The 21,047-nt window shown below is 39.1% G+C and overlaps 1 protein-coding gene across 1 annotated transcript in view; it reads left to right on the top strand.

Moving 5' to 3' along the window:
• The window catches only part of TENM3 (teneurin transmembrane protein 3), a 988,875-nt gene that overhangs the window by 175,439 nt on the left and 792,389 nt on the right, over nucleotides 1-21,047 (top strand). Inside the window, exon 3 of the mRNA XM_018576225.1 lies at nucleotides 6,698-6,748. The gene's annotated coding sequence lies outside the window, so the exon portion shown is untranslated. The remainder of the gene's footprint in view (nucleotides 1-6,697; nucleotides 6,749-21,047) is intronic.

Below are 21,047 nucleotides of genomic sequence, written 5' to 3'. Positions count from 1 at the left end.
TATATATATATATATATATATATATATACTGACTTCTTATATGGGCGGTAGGCTTCCTAGCCTGTGCTCCACAAAGCAGCTGGTCCATGTTTAGCAAAAGGGTAGATACTAGGAAGTAAGAAAATTTGTTATGTCTGTAGTGCTGCAGCATCCACAACTTTTCTCTTTTTCTAGATGCATGTAGATGTTTACAGTTCAGAGTAGGGAATGTGAAAATGGACAGTAAGTTTAGGAATAGCTAGTGTTAATCCAGGTTATCCTTTTCTGTAAGCTTTAAGGTGTAATATATGTTTTTGTGCATCAGTAGTGGATTTTCTGCTGCTGTGGTACAAAATAATGTAGTGTGTAGTGCAAGTATGACCTTCGCTTGACAATGAAATTAACTTGATATGAAGACCAGTGCATATCAGCATTCTATGACAACAGCAGGTAAATGTACTTTTACAATAAACAGCTTTGCTACCAGAAAAAAATGAATAATTTCCCCTTGGGCACAGTGAATATTTCAATAATCTGTACAGGCTTCTTGTAGTGCGTAAGAAACATTATTTATACATTTGATTATCTCATTGTCCTTTAGTAAGGTGCCAGATTGGAGAAAATGTTTTTTTTTAAGTAGAGGAAAGCTTTAATTAGCGCTATTAGTGCTTTTATGTATAAAAAACATGGTCCAATTTTTGTAACGGAATGAAGTTTCTGCAGCAGCCTCACATGGCTCATTTTGGTGGACTTCTTGACAAAGTGGATGAAAGCCATTTGTTGACTTCCGTGTTGATGTCCTGTTCTGTTTGTGACATGTTTCTTTCTCTCTTATCCTGTCTTCAGGCAAGACCTTTCTGCCCCTCTCGCAAACACAAAACACATCTCATCTGTATGATGCAAGTCCCTTGCCTCCAGCGTTTAAGGCAAGACAGCTGGCATTTCATATGATGCGCTCTACTGACCCTGACAAGCCACCAAAGCTCCCCGAGGACACTGATGTGCTATATATTGCACATGAGGAAGTGCTCCCTTGATTTCAGGTGTCCAATAAGCAATAGGCAACTCATGAATTTTCAGTGCAAGATATATGCCTGTTTTGTACCTTTAATGCAATTGATGTTTATTTGAAATAGTCACACACTCTCCCCTAACTCCTTCAGGATAAGAAAAAGTAATTCTGATGCTGCGGATATATAGTATGTGATGCAGTTATCATACATATCTTTTTAGAGACCATCGTTTAATTTGTCTGTATTGTGGATTTATTATTGACTTTATTTAAAAGTGTGAAGCAAAGGACAATTCTGGGCAGTAACACAGAGCAACTGTTGAGATAATGAACTTTAAAAAGTTTACTATTGCTGATTTATGACTAGCTGGATTGGGATTATGCCCAGCAGAGCCTTTTCTATTGTATCTTTAAAGGGCCACTAAAATATAAATTGCAAGTTGGATTTTGCAAAACAAGATCTTTACTAGTAGCTGTAGATAAATATTTAACCGTTTTAGAAGCTGTAGTAAATAAGGTTGATTAATAAGATGTTTCAGGTAAAGGGTTCTTTACACAATGGGTTCAATGCCACAAGGGCATTTATATCAACAGACTGTGATTTTAGTTTCACTTTTTGCAAAGTACTTTTGTAGATGATCATGTAAACAGCAAAGTCATTTGGTACACCACAAACATGAGGTTTTTGTGAATGTAAGTGTCATTTTCTCAGATGTAGATGCAGAGATGAAGTCATTTTGGGCATAACCTAATAGCGTTATCATATTGTTCCCACAGTAATAATATTTATGTGCATGGGCAATCTCCACACATCTTGCTATGTATGTCATTGACTTTACCCTTATATATTTAAAATATGTAAATAAAATAAGCATTCTTGCACAGATAGTTTACATTATTGTAACTTCTCTCTGTAGCTACCATTCTGGGATAGCTGTCATTTTAGGCTAAACAAAGCTAACGATTGATATTTGACTTTGTGTTCTATGGATTACTGCAGAAGAAGTCAGCTTCTTGTTGGAAAATATTGTATCCACTACAACACCTTCTGTTGAATGATTTTGACTTATGAGACTTACAGAACTGTTAAGGAGTAGATGCATACAAATAATAAAACTGTTTAATAAACTAGAACTTTATCTTCATGAAAAAGTATTATAGGCCACCAGTGTGTCTGTAACAGAATTGGATTTCCACCTGTCTTCATGACTGCTAGACTAAAATAGTCTTCTGTTCATTTAAGAGCGTGTTCATATAGCAACAGAAATAGCTGCATATTTTACAGAAACTTAAATGTGTTTTCTGTAAAAAATATTTTTTAAATAAACAAAAAAAGAAAACAAGAAAGCATATTACCAATAACAACAGTTACAGTACAGATTTTTACCACTACAATTGTTAACACATACACTATTTAAAAAGTAAACATGTGCACAACAAACAAAATTGTTTCCAGACGAAACAAATGAAAATGAAAACGTTGTTATTCGTTTCGTCAAAGGAAACTTATTTTTATGTTGTTTCGGATGCGGAGGCAATGAGCCTTCCGAATCCCAAACCACACACTGAGACCACAGAACGAGCGGCGGCCATATCGGCCACCTGCGCGTTCTGCACATGCGAGCCGCCATTTTGGAGTAGATCTAGGTATACACAAAGATGGCGGCGCCCGCATGTTTGGGCACCGCCATCTTGGTGTATGCCAAGATCTATTCCAAAATGGTGGCGCGCATGCGCAGAACACACCGGTGGCCGATCTGGCCACCGCTCATTCAGCGTGTGATGTCACCTTCATGTGACATCATAAGCTCCGCCTCCAAGATGGCAGTGGACATGCTCAAAACACGCCAGCGGCCAACATGGCCACCGGCGTGTTCTGAAACAAATGTATTTATGCCCGAATATTGTTTTAGTATATTTGGGCATATATGAAATTCGTTATTTCGGTTTCGGACGAACCGCCAAATTAACTGATTTTCGTTGACTTGCAGGTTTGTCCGAATCCGAATGCACATGTCTATTACAAATTATATATAAACTGGGAATGTCTCTGAGCCATCTAAAAAGTAAAAATTGTTAGCATGTTCTAAATCTGTCCATGTTTGAAAAGAAAATAAGCCCCATAGTAAAAAAAAAAAAAAAAATACTTCTCCTCTTGTAGACAGAGGCTCCTGATCACTAGGGTACTATAGGCAGCAGAAACATTGAAAAAGGCCCACACTGCCGAGCTGTGTGAACCCAGTTTGGAGATGGCATCAGCTTCTGCATGTGTGTCAGTCCTGCCAGGTGCCACATTATTAGGCTTAGGAAGAGGATTGGGGGGCTGGAGGGGAGGAGAAGAAAGGTGAACAGGCTTCACAGAAGACTTTTCAATCTTCCCAAAACCTGGACATTATACATGTGTGGGGAAAGCAGTTGGAAGACAATGTTGACCTCGGTTATGCATATGTGGTAAAACTACCTGAAAACAAATTATTTGTTTATCTTAAATGTTGTCCCCTAAGCTACATGAAAAGGCCCTCTCCCACATTTTTTTATTTATTATTTTGGCATTGGTAAATGCCCCCCATGGCAGTGCCTGACATACCATGCCATTTTTTTGACAATAGTTTATTAGACCTACAAAAGGAACACAATGCATATCAAGATTAGGGATGTTTTGCTAAACTGGTTGAAAATCAAACCAAAGCAAATTTGTTTGTCCCTATAGCGAGTTACGGTGTGTCTTTTTTCTATGGCTGAAGTTTAACTTAAAATACCTTCAATGGGATGTCCAGGAATGTGCAACCAAAATGCAACAAACTAAAAGCATTGCTTTCTGCAATTCCCTGCATTTCCCTGCATTTACTTGGTGTTGCAAAATTCACATTATGTGACCAATGTGAATGAGCCCTGACATTGAAGTTAGACATAATCAGTGAAATACTGTGACTATGGCAATATTTGTTAATAATAACCTTTATATGTGTTGGCTATATCATGATTGTTTTCCCCTCATTTAGCTGACATTTGTATAATATAATGTAATATAACTCAAATGACAACTCTAATAGACTTGAAGGCTTATACTACTAAATGTGCAATATGCAAAATCTGTAGTATGAACATATATATAGAATATGTATGTGTGTGTGTGTGTGTGTGTGTGTCACATACTGGTATTTGTTGATATATACAGTATAATGGTCATTTTCCTGTGACTCAAACATAGCCAGTGTGCAGGAAAGAGTGAGAGCTGACCGTCATGGATTCACCAAATTTAGTGTGCATTGGGCCGTAAATTAAATCATAATTCTGTAAAGACGATACTAGCAGAAAACATTTGCATTATAAACAGTAAACATGTAACACAATGTTTCCATTTTGATTACATTTCTCTTTTTAGAACTAGATAATCATTTTATGTTTTGCATACTTGTTTTCCAATGCTAGATGAGTTCAGCTGTTGGTTCAAGGAAACCTTTAGAGTAGGTTGTTTCTAAAAGAATTCCATTGCTCACATTTATGGAATGTGGCGAAAAAGCCCTTCAAATAAACACTAATTCTATTTAATACCAAAATGTGTGTGATGTAAACAAAGGAAAATAAAAATGGAATTTTACTTTTTGCTCACGTCTCTGACAGTTGTAGAGAAGAAAGTTGTAGCTTGTCAAAAACTGAGGCACTAAGAGATGGCAGCAACTGACAGAACAAACAAATAATGTGGTGACAGCATCTACCATACATAGGGGTATCTGGGGGAGACCTTTGATGTATTAACACCAGGTGAAACAGAAAACTTGGATACGTTAAGTAAATACTTTTTCCAAACTCTGGGGGGAAAAAAATGATAATTCACACACTGCACTGGGTGTGTAGAATATCCCTAAAAAGATGTATGTTGCGTGTGAAGGGCCACTGTAAAGTCTAAATATCTTACCTTGCAGCATGCCATCTCATACACATAACTCTCAGCTTCTGGGAGCTGCGGGGAGTGAGGGATGAAATTCAAGCTTAAGTAGGGAAGTTCTCCAGTTGCATCCCTGCCACTCCTTGCTACTTGCCCATATACAAAATGCCTTGTATTTTTCTGAAAGAATCCAATCTCCTCCAATCGCATTCTGTGATTGGAGGAGAACTTCAGCTCGGTTCAAGATTCACTCTGGGCAGTAATCCCTCCCACTAAACGAATCATGTTTTTTATTTAAAATATTTACTTACCTAAATATATGGTCAGGTGATGTCCCAAGTCTTTACTTGTCTATATTCTTCGTGGAAAGGATTTAGGGGTCTTCTCTGGGTGTCCTTGTCTATATTCTGCATGTAAGAATATTAGGGTTCTTCTCTGGGTGCCCATGTCACTGCCTGGGTGACACTCCACTTCCCATTGGCTGCTCAGCAGCAGGGTCCTCTCAGGTTCCAAAAGAATCCTCAGCATGATAATGTCAAGGAGAGGCGACCGGTAATCACAGGCACAGACTGCAGTTATGGATCAGCAATCGCTAGCTGTTCTAAGAGCAACATGTTAGGGAATGAGGCAATAATCAGATATGCAACCATCACAGAATAACTGGGCTAAAATACTCAATTTAGGGCTTGGTGGCTTATGGCAGGGGAGCCGAGTTAAATGATTGTATTGCCTGAAATGTTCAGGAGATGGTCAAGCTCAGGGATAGGCAACCCTGGCACTCCAGCTGTTGTGAAACTACAAGTTCCATCATGCCTCTCTGAATCATCCCTATGGCTATCAGAGGCTTGCACATGCTGAAGTTGCCTACCCCTGGTCTAGCTAGAAAGTCCAATTAAAGTCAGAAATGCTTCGAAATATATATTTAGCTCTGTGAGAAGGCTTCTTCCTACCCTCACACTGAAGTGGTCTGTGCTGACATAGCTGAGTAACAGTCACACCCCTTATCACCCATATTTAGGGTCTAACATGAAATTTAAAACTATTCAGCAGCCCCACCCTCAAACCGCCCCCTCTCCTGAATCATGTGATTCTTCTCCCCCCAGGCTTCTGTTAACTTAAAATTTGTCACAGCTGTACATTACTGCACCTGCACATTCTGTCAATGGAAAGACTACAAGCTTTGCAGGCTCCAATGCAAAAAAAATATCAAATGCCCTTTTTTTCTTCCATTAATGTGTGTCCATTTATTATAATTTTTTCCCAAAATGTGGACTATGCATTTAATGCGGTCTGTGTGCCTTTTGGGAAGTTTTCCTATCACTGGGAAAGGATTGATGGGAAATCTCCCTGGTGGGAGAGTTGGCAGTAATAAAAACCTCTTTATCTAGAGTTCCACTTCAAACATGTTGTGTGAAGGTAGAGTTGACATAAGCATTACCCTTGGAAAAAAAATCTACCTTTGCCCTTAATCTTAAAACAATAGAAAGTCAGCTAAAAGCTCTTTTATGTTATTGTTGTTTTTTTGCACACAACTGGGTTCATGCACTCTGTCCAGATTTACATTACATATTTAATGTGACACTGTAGCGTCTTCATTTCCTAGTGGATCAGGTCAAAAGTTTAAGTCGACATCACGGAAAATATATTTGGTTCTCCAAAACCTTCCCACAGGTAACTATTAATGGCTGCTATGTAAAAGCAAGCCGCACCCAAGTGTAAAGGAAGGCTTACACCCATTGAATTCATTATTATATAGTCCTTGTTTGATAAGCATTTGATCCTCCCATTTATTTGATAATTTTTGTTTTTCTTGATAGGCGGAAACACCTAAAACTCATAAGTGGACAGCTACACAGTCAGGAATTAAGGTAGGATGATCTCACTGTTGGAATGTCCAAGCCATGACCTGACTTACCCCACCACACTCTGCCTTAAATAAAAGGTTATCTTTAGGCAGATAGAAAAGATGCTGATTAATGCAGCCCTGTGTTTCTAATAGTTTTTTTAAACCAAAATATTACCTAAATTTGACTTGGTTTCAACATCTTGCAATCCGCTGTACAGTTGCACATTCTGATAAGTGAAGAGCAGAGGGATGACCTCAACAGTCAGTTGCTGCTCTGTCACTCTCCAGTCAGCGGGTTGTGCACGGAGAGAGGACACTTGGTGTCATCCACCTATTAGTGCTATGTAATTGGGGCTGTTGAAATCTTAGGACTGGATGGACATACAAATGAAATGCAAATTATTTTGCCGGATAAAGAGCTCCTTGTATATATTCAACCTGTGTATTTAGCTGTCTGTCTAAAGTTCAGGTTTAAAATCTCACTTAAAACCACGTTCCAGTACGAGATTTCCTCCACTTCTCCCAAGTCATAGCCCACATAAAAAAATTGAAATGTGCCCTTCCTCAAGACCGCACCAAGTCCCTTATAGAGAAGATCCTCTCAGTGGGTAGAAAGTCTATTTCAGATATTTATTCTTACCTATGACATGCTAGCATTCCTCTCCTGACTGACTCAAATCTTGTGAGGTGGCGGGAAGATATCCCTGCAGAGAACATTGTGGAAAAAATACTGGAGGGATATAGTGCTACCTGTAAAGCAATAGTTAAAGAGCAGTGGAGGAAGACGCAATATAAAATTGTACACAGAGCTTACTATACATTCCAGATTAAGTGCAAGCAAGGCCTAAACCAGGGATACTTGGATCATTGCCCCAAATGCCAGTTGATGGCTGCTTCCCTATTTCACTGTCTGTGGGATTGCCCTCTGATCCAGAGCTTTTGGAAAGAGGTAACACAATGCATTGCCTTAGTTGTGGGTCAGAAGATACCAACAGATGTCCTCTTATTTCTTTTTAACTACTGGGATGATCCCTATGGCTTCAGTAAACACAATAGACAATGGATAGGTATTGCCCTTCTAGTAGCTAGAAGGTGCATTATGAGGGAGTGTCTCGCTCCATGTCCTCCCACTATACAAGGGTTATGAAAGGACCTCCTTACCTTACTCCACCTAGAAAAATTAGACGCTGAAACGCAACTAGATGATGATAAGAAAATAACTTCCTTCTACGAGATATGGTCGCCATTTATAAATATTGCTTTTACGCCCACAGAGAAGGAGAAATTTGTATCCCCATTCCAGTTCACATCCTGTGTACTTTTGGCTAAGATAGGGGGAGTGGGTCAACTGTCAAGTGTATGAGTTCGGGAGTAGAACACACTAAGAACGACAATATATAGCGGGCTGACCTTGCTCTCATACGTTGCGTTCTAGGTATCACAGAGGGGTTAATACTTGATGCAACTCAATATATATCCGTTGCAACCTGATAATGTATATGGTTCATATGTATGGATTTGCCTTCTACCTTTCATTTTAAAACAAAGGGGGTTGTTAAGGGGAGGAAGAGATGATACAAAAAACTAATCTAACTACAACCTCATGAAGTGTACAAATGTGGGTACTATAGAAGAATTGAATACGAATAAGACGAATACGAATAAAACGATTATTGTGTCATATCACCTTGAGATGGTTGAAATTTATGTAGGTGTTTTTTATTTATTTATTTATTTATTCTTTATTCTTTACTTTTTATATCAGATTGTAATGTCAATCCTTTTTCAAAATAAAAACCGTTATGCAAAAATAAAAAAAATCTCACTTAAGGGTGGACTGGCTCACTCAAGCCTTTTCTGTTCCATATTTTTCTACTGCTGACACTGACTGGCAGTTGATAGTGGAGAATAAATGTACTAATTGTGCATGTTCATTTTATTCTGTGAACCATGTCTAAAAAATGAATTCAATCAGCATATCTAAAAAGCAAACACATTTACATTTCCTGATAGCTTTCATCCCACCCCAAGCTGTGCTTACCTGAGCACTTACCTTGTGTGCCTATAGAGTAAAACTAGCCCACTAGGTTCCCTAGAACAATGCTGTAGGCCGGCAGATGATTGCTCTAGTGTGAGGGTAATGGCCAGCATGCGGCCACTTTCATTTCATTATTTTTACATACACACCACTGTGACATTCAGGAGGTTAATGTGCAGCTTGTGCAGTCACATGGTGAATTTAGGAAGTAAGGCGTCTGTAGAAATGTTATGGTTAGTGAACAGAGGGATTATCTTAAAGATAATTATGCCATCAAAGCACTAATAATGCCTTCGCTGTAAAATGCATGATGTGCGGTCATTTTTTGGAGTAGACTCCTGCTTAGCACTGCAACTTTTAAAATTACTTCCCATGTCTATTATGTTGGAAGCGCACTTTTTATTCTTTCAGTATTTTTGGAAGAAAAAGGTTCTTACCACAAGTCTGCAAACAGAGCCTGCAATAATATATTCTTCAACAGGAATTGTGTATACTATGTATTAGAATAATGTATGGTAGGAAAAACTATTGGGGGGGCTTATTTAATAACATGATGCAAGGAGTTGTGATATGCATTTACTCGCAGGAAACACATTTCAGGTTTCATCAGTTTAACATACTCAGATTATAGAAAGTACTGCTACAGGTATCTGCACTTTACATTTCTGTTTTTCTTAATTATAAATCATATTTACGAGCAAGGACAACGAACAGCACTGCTTTTTTACATAAAGGACCCCCAACGTAAACAGCAAAGCAGCATATGTTTTTTTTTTCCTACTGAAGGATATATGTAATATTTAACGTACATTTGCAGGCAAATCCATCACCACATTAATAAAACACATTTATGAGGAAAATTAACTTGCCCATTCTCAGCCTCAAACAACATTTGTTGACCTTCTTCACTAGTATCTGTCCTTCTAGAGATATAGCATACAGCACTACTCATTCTTTTTATAACTCAGCCAAAGTCACATTCACTACACATTCGCCAGAAACCATTTGATTGCACATATGCCAGTTTGGAGTAGCAAATCGCTGAATTTGAAAATTATGATTATTTTACATAAGGTTGGAAATAGGGGGCTATCTTTTTTCATTTTTTTTTATGTTTTTGCAAAAATCGGCATGCCTTTCCTCTTCTGAAGCTCCCTGACTGAGACTCTAGGCATTCTGGCTGGTATTACTGTTGCAAAGGGACAGCATACATACAGAATTGCGGATGGAGAGGCATTCATAAGAAAAGGGGATTTACCTTGCAAAGCACTAGTCCCTGATGCTCAGTAAAGTCTTTGGCACGTAAAGCAGAGGTGCCAGCATTGGGGTGCGATATGCAAGTTACCTTTTATAACACTAAGACTTCTCATCCCATTGTAAATTAAGAAGGTTGGTAAGAGAGCCTAAAGTTTGATCTCTTGTCGAGCTACAGGTGTAGCTGCTATCTGACACTTTCAGGTGTGTCAGAGAGCATGTCCCCCACTGTGTGTTGTGGTTCCTCCCATCAGCCGCTACATCACTACAGAACATAGTAGGGATGTAGCAGCCAGCCGGTAAAAGCACAGGGTATATCCGGGGACACACTATCTATTCTTGGAAGTGTCAGATAACACTGGTAGCCGTAAACTCACTGACTGCCACACAGAAAGCATAAACCTTCATCTTTTACTGGGTGCTGCTGGTTTAAAAAAAAAAAAAAAAGTTTTATGGAAAACATTTTCAACTACCTTAAAAAGCTATGATCTGTCATGATATGAATACTCATTCAGAGGTGTGTAGCTGTAATTCCTGAAAGTTCACACTGAATTATCTGTTAATAACTGGTTATTAAAGTTGGTGATGGACACTTTGATTAGAAAGTGCCACCATGTCAAACTGGCATGACATCCTGAAAATCATCCTTTCATGGCTTGTATGGCTAACGGTCACTAACCTCTGCTACCGTTTCTAAACCTGCCTGTTTAATTCAGCAAAATGTATTTCAGCCCTGAAAGATAATGCAGTGGCAGGTGCTATAGATGTCAAATAGCATCTCTTATTTTGCAGTTAAAAGTGATTAAGTGTAATATCGATTTCCTTGTATGCCTCTTTGAAGAAAATTAGGATTTTCTAATAATAAACATAGAAAAAAGAGATCCTACTAAAACAAAAATAACCCAACCTTTGCCTTTTTTTAATCCATCATATAAATGGTTTGTAATTCCAATGTTTCATTGTGATTTAATCTTACCATTTGAATTATACATAGAAAGAGGAGATGGAAAACACCTGACAAAAAGAAAAATCTATTTGTTCTGGGATTAAGGGTGATAACTTTTAAACATAGCATTTTTACAGCGAAAACAAGAATAAATTAAGACAGGGTCAGAACCATTGTAGGCATTTTGCCAGGATATGTTATTGTCAGAAAGACTTCTTATTGTACCAGCCAGGGCTGTTTTAGGTGGGTCCAGGGCCAAAATAACTCCTGCCACCTGAAAAACAAGATTTAATTCTTAAGATCCAAATCACACTTGTATATTTGTGCTTTACCATACACATTGTAATGCACTTTGCATACATGTGTTGTGCATGCTTTATATGAGTGTGACAGTTCATTTTTCTGATGGCCCCCCCCAATGAGCATCCATGCACCAAACAGTGCACATGACCATCAATACATGCAACACATATACCATTAAACCACTGTGATGCATTGAAAGAAAAGAAGAGCCGTGCACATTTGTAGTGTATGGAAGAAAGTTAAGGACACTCAATCAGGGCACAAATGCAATAAAAGTGTGATGTTTCGGAAAAAAAGATTCTTTTAAGAAGAAACAGTCTATCCTTTTCTATACTTTCATGAACTAGAAGGAAAAAAGGTTCCAAATAATTGTCTATTCTTCCCTACACCTTTCACTTCAGGCTCATAAAGGTGTTTTTTTGCAGGACACTCATATCACTGGTCCCTATCTAACAGGGAATGCCTGGGCTAGGGGGAAAGTTGGTATTTGCTGCTTGGATCAATAATAATAACATATATTGGGATGGTGGCACTGAATGGTGAAATTTCACCATTCAATCATCAATCAGAGAGGGACTTGCAGGCTTTATATGCAGGTATTGTATATCTGTCTGCTCCCCATTCAGTTCTGCAATCATAGTGTCTGGCTGAAAGAAGTTTGAGAACAATAACTTTAATTTGCAGCTCCAAGGTGTCATATAACCAAGTGCCAAGATCCACAGAGTAAGCTAATGTTGGACCATGGTACACTGAGTGATACACTTTCCTTAGCCCACAGAAATCTACCCCTACCATAAAAAGACTTGTTTATCCTGTATGGCTCCTCAGAACAAAGGTTTCCAGTCTTCCCACGCTATCTAAGATGCAGAAATGTATGAAGTATTGTACAAAACGTTATACATATTCTTCCTATACTCTCGTACAACTAGCAGCTGTCACACTGGAGTGACTTCCTGACACATTTAAAATGTCTGAATGCATTACATACAATGCAGAAAATTAGAGATGCAAAAATCTGCTTACACCCTCTAATAATAATGTATTTTCTGAGCAAAACACTACAGTGTTACAATATATATACTTTCTTATCTTCTGTCTGTCGGAACGGCAGCATATGCTTATTAGTTACAACTACAATTTACTATTATTATTTATGAGAAATAAAAAAAACACCTATAAAAGATTAAAGTTTGCTCTACAATCTTTATGACACACACCAACTAATTTACCCTAAAGGAATCATTTAATTTTAATGTTTCAAGTCATCATTAAATTGACCTGGGAGTTGATTGGGTATTTCATATAAATGCAGGTTTATCGGGGCAGTATAAAAAGGTATTCATTCATCACACCACCATCCCATACCAGTTATTGTTTTTCAGCTGTAATACAGTGATTAGACACAAAGCACTACTGTGTCTGTTTAGTTATTATTAATCAGAATTAATTGTCATTTTATTATATTTGAAAGATACGAAAATGTGCTTGAATATTTTGTAGTTCTGTATGGCGTGGTTAATTCTCTGTATTGAATTCTACGCTGGCTACTCTATATAGAGACATTTAAATGTGCAATGGGCTAAATCACCTTATTATGACATATTCTGTAGAGCAGTGCTCATTTTGGTCGAGTGTACCCCTTGCACATGGAAAGGGGTTTCACGCAGTGCAGCAAGCACAAGGGTAGCCAATGTATGTAGTAGTAATTCGAAAACTGATTACATGATTTAGGAGCCCATAAAAGTGATCATTCTGCATTAAATTTGCAAAATCATGAAGACCCAACATAATTTATATGTTACCAGCATGAACTTTACCTATAGAAGGATACTAATTATGGTGCTCCTCATTAGGCCATTACACTGAGCTCCTTGTTTCATCTATAATAGACGTAGCAAGGCTGAATGATTAGTCCCAAAACTACAGGTGGCATGGTATGTATCATCATGTTCACATACCCGGACAGTCAGTAGACACTTCACTGCTATATCAATTATTTACCATCATATATTCCTTAGTTCTCTCATTAGGGGTCCACTTACTTGTTACTAGCAAAAAGAAAAAAAAAAGTTTTCTGCTTTGATTTTAATAGCTTTCCTCTTTAGTTTGTTTGTAAGCTGAAAGAGGGGAATAGTGGTGAGAACTCATAAGCAGATGAAGCATCTTTAGTGATGTTGTTAGACGTTTGTAGCACAGTTGGAGTTGAAATCATATTCTGTAAGTTGATGAAGTTGAGGCATGAATATAACTCTTTATGTTTTGCTTGGACGTTTCTGCTGCCTCTGAAAAATACGTGTCTCTCTCCTTTTCTGTTTTTTATTCAATATTAATTTATCATTTTTTAACTAACTGAAGATTGGTTTTCACATTGACTCTTTTTTTCTTCTGTGGTCCATAAATTGTATAACCACACTTTCGAATCAGTTGAGTTTGGTGACTTCATATAGGTCAGGATTAGCCAAGCTTCGGCCCTCCAGCTGTGGTGACAATACAAATCTCATGAGGCATTGTTTTTTGGCACAGGTAGTGGAAACTTGCTGTATCAATGCTGGCACAGTAAAGCTCCATAGTTTCACTGATGGCAAGGTATGTATGATTTTAAAGGGTAAACATAGTTTTAGGGGTTGGGTTAAAACGTATCTAAACACAAGAAAAAAGTAATATAATAAAGATTGCTAGTCCTTAGATGTGGTGGCTGCATTGGTTTTCTTCCCCCCACCCCCTTTATTTTCATCTGGTGATACTGCCAGTAACACACTTCCTGTCCTTGGGTGACAACACTCCTTCAGAGTATCTATAGCAGAGCAGTCTTGTCACCCTAGGCTGCTATTTTGATCTGGACTACAAATAACCCCTTCTCCTTTTCTCAGTAACAAAAGCTGTTCTGTAGTACACAGAGAGAACTGGCAAGGCTGATAACATTTGATAAAATCCAGTTCAGTGCACAAGAGGTAACAAGGACATTTCATCAAGGACAAATTACTTTCCCCAAAAAAGGAGATCTTGGAGAAATAGGTTGATAGATTTCTATATATTATTCCACTGCTGCCTGCCTAAAAATACTTTCCTCTTTTTGCTAGTGTTGACAAGGACATTTCTGGCAGGATCAACAGGTACATTTATGCATGTACAGATAATGTATTTTGCCTGAAACAAGGAAACGAATGCAGTCACTGCATCTAAGAACTAGTAAGCTACACTATATTACATTTTATTTCTTGGGTTTAGATGCACTTTAAAGAAGAACGCCAGGAATTAACCAAATTAACCCTTACAGTGGGGCTACTGTGAGGTTTAACTGCTCATTTTGGAGCCAGAAGAAAGATATACATACCTGATCCTCTGTCCAGCAGCGGCTGTCAGCATTCACCTCTCTCCCCTGTGGTATTTCACTCAGTGTCCTCAAGTCTACTGCAAGTGAATGGACCTGCATTAGACATGATGACATCAGTGGGGCTTAGACGACCAGAGCCCAGGGAAGAAGAGACTGCAGAGACTGGACTGTTCTAGCAGCCAGGCAGGATCAAGGATCAGGTATGTATATCTTCTTTAATCCAGCCCCCAGACAAACATGATTAGTTAACCTTTGCAGTGAGGGAGTAGCTCCACTGCAAGGGATAATTGGTTAATTCCCAGAGTTCTTCTTTAAGGTTAATGGTGAAGGTTAAAGTGACCGTGTGCTTTGTTCATGCAAGGTAAAGCATCAGGTTTACTAAATACAGGCCTTCCAAGCAGCCTGTTGGTGCCGTTCTTATCCTTCCCAACACTCTGTTTAGCTTTTTGAGTCTTGCTTGACAGGCTATGGACTCCCTGTGTGACAGTGCTGTCACATGTGGCAAGTCACATGTTTATTCATACCCGGAAATCAAGGCTTTTTTCCCTTGTCTGCTGATGTTAAACAAAGTGTCAAGACAACGAAGGAAAGGGAAAGAATATGCCAGGGGCAGGCTTGACAATTCCCAGTCACCAGATTGCCATGGTGACTGAAAAGCTCTCTGGTGACTGCGTCAGTTATTGCTGGGGGAAACTGCACAGCAAAATATTGGGGCAATTGTTAGGTCAAGTTGGAATTAACTCATGTGTCACGTGTCCTCTGACTTCCATTTGGAAAGGCCATCCAAAAGTGTAAGTCGTGACCACTCTATCCTGCTCCTTTCACTGTTTGTGGTAAATGTGATAGTTGCTGGATCACTGAAGTGGAGTGCTGTACTGGGAGTGTGAAATGTCTGTGTGCCCTCTGCAGTATGACTATTCACAGTGTGTAGTAGAAGTAGGGTATTACGTTCAGTGGCCATGGATGGGTTAGATCCCAGTACCCCACCACTCTGGCCGGTAATTATGAAGAAGGTTAAGGATGGGCCGGTGTTCCAATACCCAAGAGAGCCAGACTTACAGGTATATGGTGAATGGTGGGCTGATGTAATGATTTATCTGACCGGTATTCTGTGGGCTCAGTGCCGACCTCTCTTTGTAACAACTGTGAGCCAACATAAGGACAACCAGACTACCTGGGTAGGTCATGAAGCATGACAAGAGACTGCAGCCACTAACAATACTCATACTACTGTTCTTGTTTCTGTTGTCACTCTTGTTTTTCAACATTTTCAACAAGAGGTCAGCAATGCAACCACTATGGATTGTTAGAATGTATTTCCGTTTAATGTAAATTGAAAGCCTATCTCCGCTTAAAAAACCCTGCACCTGCACTGCAAGGGTTAATTGCTCATTTTGTCTAGAGCAATTCTGCAAAGCATCTTTACTTATCTAATCCCCGCTCCCCAGCGGTTGGCGTCTTTTCTCTGCATTCCAGCTGTGGAATGTCTCTCTGCATATGCTATGGACCCTGCATTAGACATGATGGTGTCAGCAGCCTCTGACTACCGGAGGGGAGAAGAGACCGGGGGCATGAGTCTTGGACCCAATGGGAGTGGGAATCAAGTAAGTAAAACTGCTTTCAAGTTGCCCCCTAAACAAAAATAGGCAGTTAACCCTTGCAGTGTGGGAAGCTTTAAAGAGAATATATCATGACAGAAAGGTTGCCTTTGCTAAACCTCTTATTTTAGTGGTCTGGCTGTGAAGGTAACCAATTCCCCCCAATCCCTTTAGAATCAACTATGTAGAGATTAACTTTTGACATGTCTCTGACTTTCCTGATAGTCATACTTTTTCCAGGTTGATAAATCATAAAGCATTAAAACAACAGGGTCAGCAGCCAGGCAAATAGCATTGTCAGAAGAAGGTCAGCAATGGCAGCTGTATATTTCTTTTGTGATCGTTTTTCTTTCATTGCATGGTTCTAAACTATGCTTTTTTTAAGAAACAGGAATTGATTTGATGCACTCTGGGAATTTCTCACTAGAGGGAGCTTCATGGCCTGACATTGGGTATTTCCCCAATTAATACTGGTGATATCGGTGATCCATTTTCTGAACCTGCAGCTTGTACATTTTTATTTATATGCAATAAAGACTCTGTGTGATGTCATAAACATAGACATTCAGCATCTCCTGGAAAAAAAGCTATCAAGTTAAGATAAAATGAAAAAAAAAAATAGATTTACAATATAATAAAAACATTAAAGCCAATTCTTTGTATCTGCTGTTATAATTGTATATAGTTGTATAGAATTCTCTCCTTTAAATGTATGATGCAAATATCATATGCACTAAAGTACATCATTTATCTTGCTGCTCTTAAAATCATAATTCAGTTGGAAGTTTTCCCAATTTCTAGAACCAGTTGAGCTACCAGATAACTAAAGAAGAACTCCACAAAACATTATCCGGCTTGTTCGAAAATACGTGTTAGAAAAATGGTAACCCTTTTAATGAAAAGATGTTTAAAATTAGAGCTGCTTATGAATTGGGGACAGCCTGAAGATCACACACGCATCTGATGCTTTCCAGGCGGATCAGAGTTTTTAGAATGTATGCAAAAATGGGGATTTACTTATGCTGAACTGCAAACAGATCTAAAATACAGACATTAATACAGCTCTATATTCATTAATGCACCATTAAGCAGTGTAAGTACCCGCATTTAACTTAGTATTAGCCTTGTGCAGTCCTTGTACAGCAGAAATCAGACTGGGAGGAGGGAGATGCAGCACAGCGCTCAATCACTTGTACCGCAGTGCAAGGAGAATGCTAAAAGGATGAGGGCAGAGTGAAAGAGAGATTAGCTCATCAGTCTGCTTCTCCTTTCATTGTTTAGTCACAAACTTGGGGAGGGACAAGACCCCTAAGTGTTACTGAACTACACCAGAGAAAAATCAGGTCTTCTGCCCTGCCAGACAGGGTGGAGTTGTGTGACAGAGCTGTGTAAATCTAAGAACTGGATGAAAGGAAATGAAAATATTTTGGCAGGTAGAACAGCTTTCTTATACAGTATGTATGTCAGCTCTGCATTTAGCTGTCTGCCCAGAGTTCAGCTTTAATTTACTGAAGACTGTACAATACATTGAGGGACAAATCTTTCTATACATTATGTTAATGCAGCGTGTTATCATGTGTTAAGTAGAAAGAATAGGTTACCAGCACTCAAAATAATTTCAAATAGATAAGTCCTTTTTATTGGACATACGTGTCACAATAAAATGTGACCCGGTCACATCTTTTGCCCTGAGGAAGGGACCCTGTGTGGCCCCGAAACGTTGGCTATTTGACTATTGTGACACGTATGTCCAATAAAAAGGACTTATCTATTTGAAATTATTTTGAGTGCTGGTAACCTATTCTTTCTACTATGTGCATTACACGGTGCCATCCGTGGGAGTTACTGCAAGCACCTTATCTCTACTGGCCGGGACTGCTGAAAGGTGTGCGGAGAGCACCCTCACCAATTACAACCTTATCATGTGTTAAGACATTCATTTTGAATAAGCTTGCAGTATAGACTAATGCACAAAAAAGGACATGCCCCCTTTTCAATGCAGCACGCCACAATGCATTGCATATGTCTTTGGTGCCTGCTGCTGTAGTTGTGTGTTGGGCTGCAAATCTAAATGCTTGCTACTGGCACACACTGCAGATTGAGTGTTACTGTGTTGCAATAATGTACAGTAAAATGCACATTTTATCGCATGTTGTTACAATGCAGAGTTCTGAATGAGCCCTGAGGCCTTGTTCACACCAAATGCAGAGCAGATCCGCTCAGGTTTCTGCACACGCAGTGCAGTGGGTTGTGCCGCGTTTTTTATACGTTCCAGGCCGTTTTTGGTTAAAAAAATTAATAATTTTTTTAGTTTAACATGGGCTTTCAGTGCGTTCCAGGCATTTGCATGCGTTTTTGATGTGTTTGCAGATCCAGAGCAGGTAAAATAGGGCCTGCTGCAGTTTTTTCACCTGCTCTGGACCTGCTCTGGAACTGCACGCTGCGATGTGAACTGAAGCAAAAAATACCATTGGAATACATTGGACGCAGTTTTGATCCGGTCTGCAACTGCTCTGCTCTGCACCTGCTCCGCGCTTGGTGTGAACAAGGCCTAAAGGACAGGTGCACCTGTCCCCCTTGCAGCATTAGAACGCATGGACACAAGCACAATTTGGCATACAATGCATAATTGCAGGTGTTTTTCCACACCCAGGTTACACAGCTGTTGCGTATAGCCACTCATAGGGATTAACAGCTGTATGTGGGTTTACGCTACTACTTGCATGAACCTGCAAATGCGTAAAGCCGTACACCCCTGTACATAGACTGTCTGTGTCTAGGAGCATATGAATTTACACATGTGTGGGTTTACATATGTAGTGACATAAGCCTGCGTACAGCCATTCATTACTATGAAAAGCTGTATGCTGCGGCTGTATATTCTGGGCATGGAAATACACCTGCAATTTTACATTGTAAGCCAAAAAGCCTGTGGGCATAAGCCCTTAGGTTGATTCCCACCTTATCCCGCTCTTATTTTTACCAGTCCAGTCAGTGCCAGTTCAACATTGAAATCTCTGTATCTGAAAATCCTCCTGTGATGTAGCCTTCCCTGTCTTAATGTTATCACTAAGACCCCATTCACATTTGTCTACCACACTGCACAATAGAAAGCCCAATGTTCCTAATGGTGCCCATTCACTTCAATGCAGTGGGATTTTTAAAAAAGGTTCATGTACTTCTTTTGGAAGGCAAAACCTAATGATGTCACAGCAGATATTGCTCATCATTAGCAGAATGAAAAAAAAAATGCAACTCTTTTTTTATGCATGAAAATGCATCAAAAACATGCATACAAGAGCTTCAAAAACACACTTTATAGCACATTATTAAGCAGCAGCACTAGCAGGAACTTAGGCTAAAAGTTAGATAATAAAAAGAGGGGTGCATTGTAAAGTTTTAAAGTGGAAGTAAAGTTGTTATTAAAAACTAAAATGCACTCCGAAAGTGTTTGCCATAATGTACTGTATGCACAGCATAACATCACATTATGGCCAACCTACCTTGCAAATGATCCTCTTCAGCAATCTTCTCTTTTACCAGGTTTGGTGTCTTCAGCCTCATGGTTGCCTGCACCAGCACAATGTAACTCCCATGCATGCAGACAGGAGTTACCTAAAGTGACACTAAACTCAAGAGTTATATCTTAAAAATGCATTCAAGCACCTTATCTATTAACAGAAATGTATCCTATTTGTGCATCACTCGGCTGTAGATTCTCAAATCATCTCTGAATTCATACTGACACTGTGCTTCCTCCTGGAGAGTGGCTACTTTTGTTCCCCATGGTCCTTGTGTGTGTTGTGAAGTAGCCATCACTCCAAGCTTGATCGCATGATGGACTACAATCTCAATACATATTTGCACATTAAACACATAAGTCCATCATGGGAGTGAGCTTGGAGCTGTGGCTACTTTACAACACACATGCAGGGACCATGGGGAACAAAATGATCCACCCTTCAGAAGGAAGGACAGTGTCAGCACTAATTCGGGCATGATTTGAGGATCTACAGCTGAGTGATGCACAAATAAGATTATTTGCAATATTTTTGGCCATATTTACTGTATAAAGCAGAAAGTGATCAGTCTGCCCATCTTTTATTTCCTTTTTGCCCCTGCACACCTGTCAGAACATTTGCCACATTTAGAAATCCCATTAGACAGACCAATTTGCCTCACGCTCACCAGGCGGAGTCTCTTTTGCAGCTGTTCACCAAACAGCTGGATTTACCATTAACCACAGCATCCACATCTCAACAACATTTTCAACATTTGTAACAAGGTGAATGTTACTGCTGCTGGAGCCCAGCATTTTATCAGTGGTTTGCCAGTGATTTTTTCGAAAGACTTTTCCCGCCATTTGCTGCTCGCTGATTAACGCACGCATTTGCCACACATTTTACACTTTACAAATTAAGCTTTTAACCTAAGGTCCTGATTTGGCATTGTCTAAGATTCGCCCTCACAAAAGTTTATAATTACAGCAAAGGGAGACCGAATGCTAGCAGGGCTGTGTGTCTAGATTTGATCTTAGTTTTATCAATATGTCCCTTAATGATTTTGTCAGCTCCTCATTTTTAAGAACAGTGCTTTTGATTAAAGCACTTCTTAAAAATATTCCTTGTCCTGATGTGACACAGATCTGTCAACCATCCTTGAAGTGCAGCTAAAAGTCATCTGTGTTGTTCAGCTAAAAAGAAAAAAGGCCATTTTTATTTTTCCATATTATTAAAGGGACTTTAAAATCACCAGCCCCATCTATATATATTTCCATCGACAGAGAAAGTAATAGAATGCAATGTATCATTGTTATCAGATCTATTCATTAAAATATTTTACAATCTA

The sequence above is a fragment of the Nanorana parkeri genome, unplaced genomic scaffold (genome assembly GCF_000935625.1).
Source record: "Nanorana parkeri isolate BGI_ZX_2015 unplaced genomic scaffold, ASM93562v1 scaffold60, whole genome shotgun sequence".
NCBI classification, from domain to species: domain Eukaryota; kingdom Metazoa; phylum Chordata; class Amphibia; order Anura; family Dicroglossidae; genus Nanorana; species Nanorana parkeri.
This window is presented reverse-complemented; position numbering and strand designations above follow the sequence as displayed.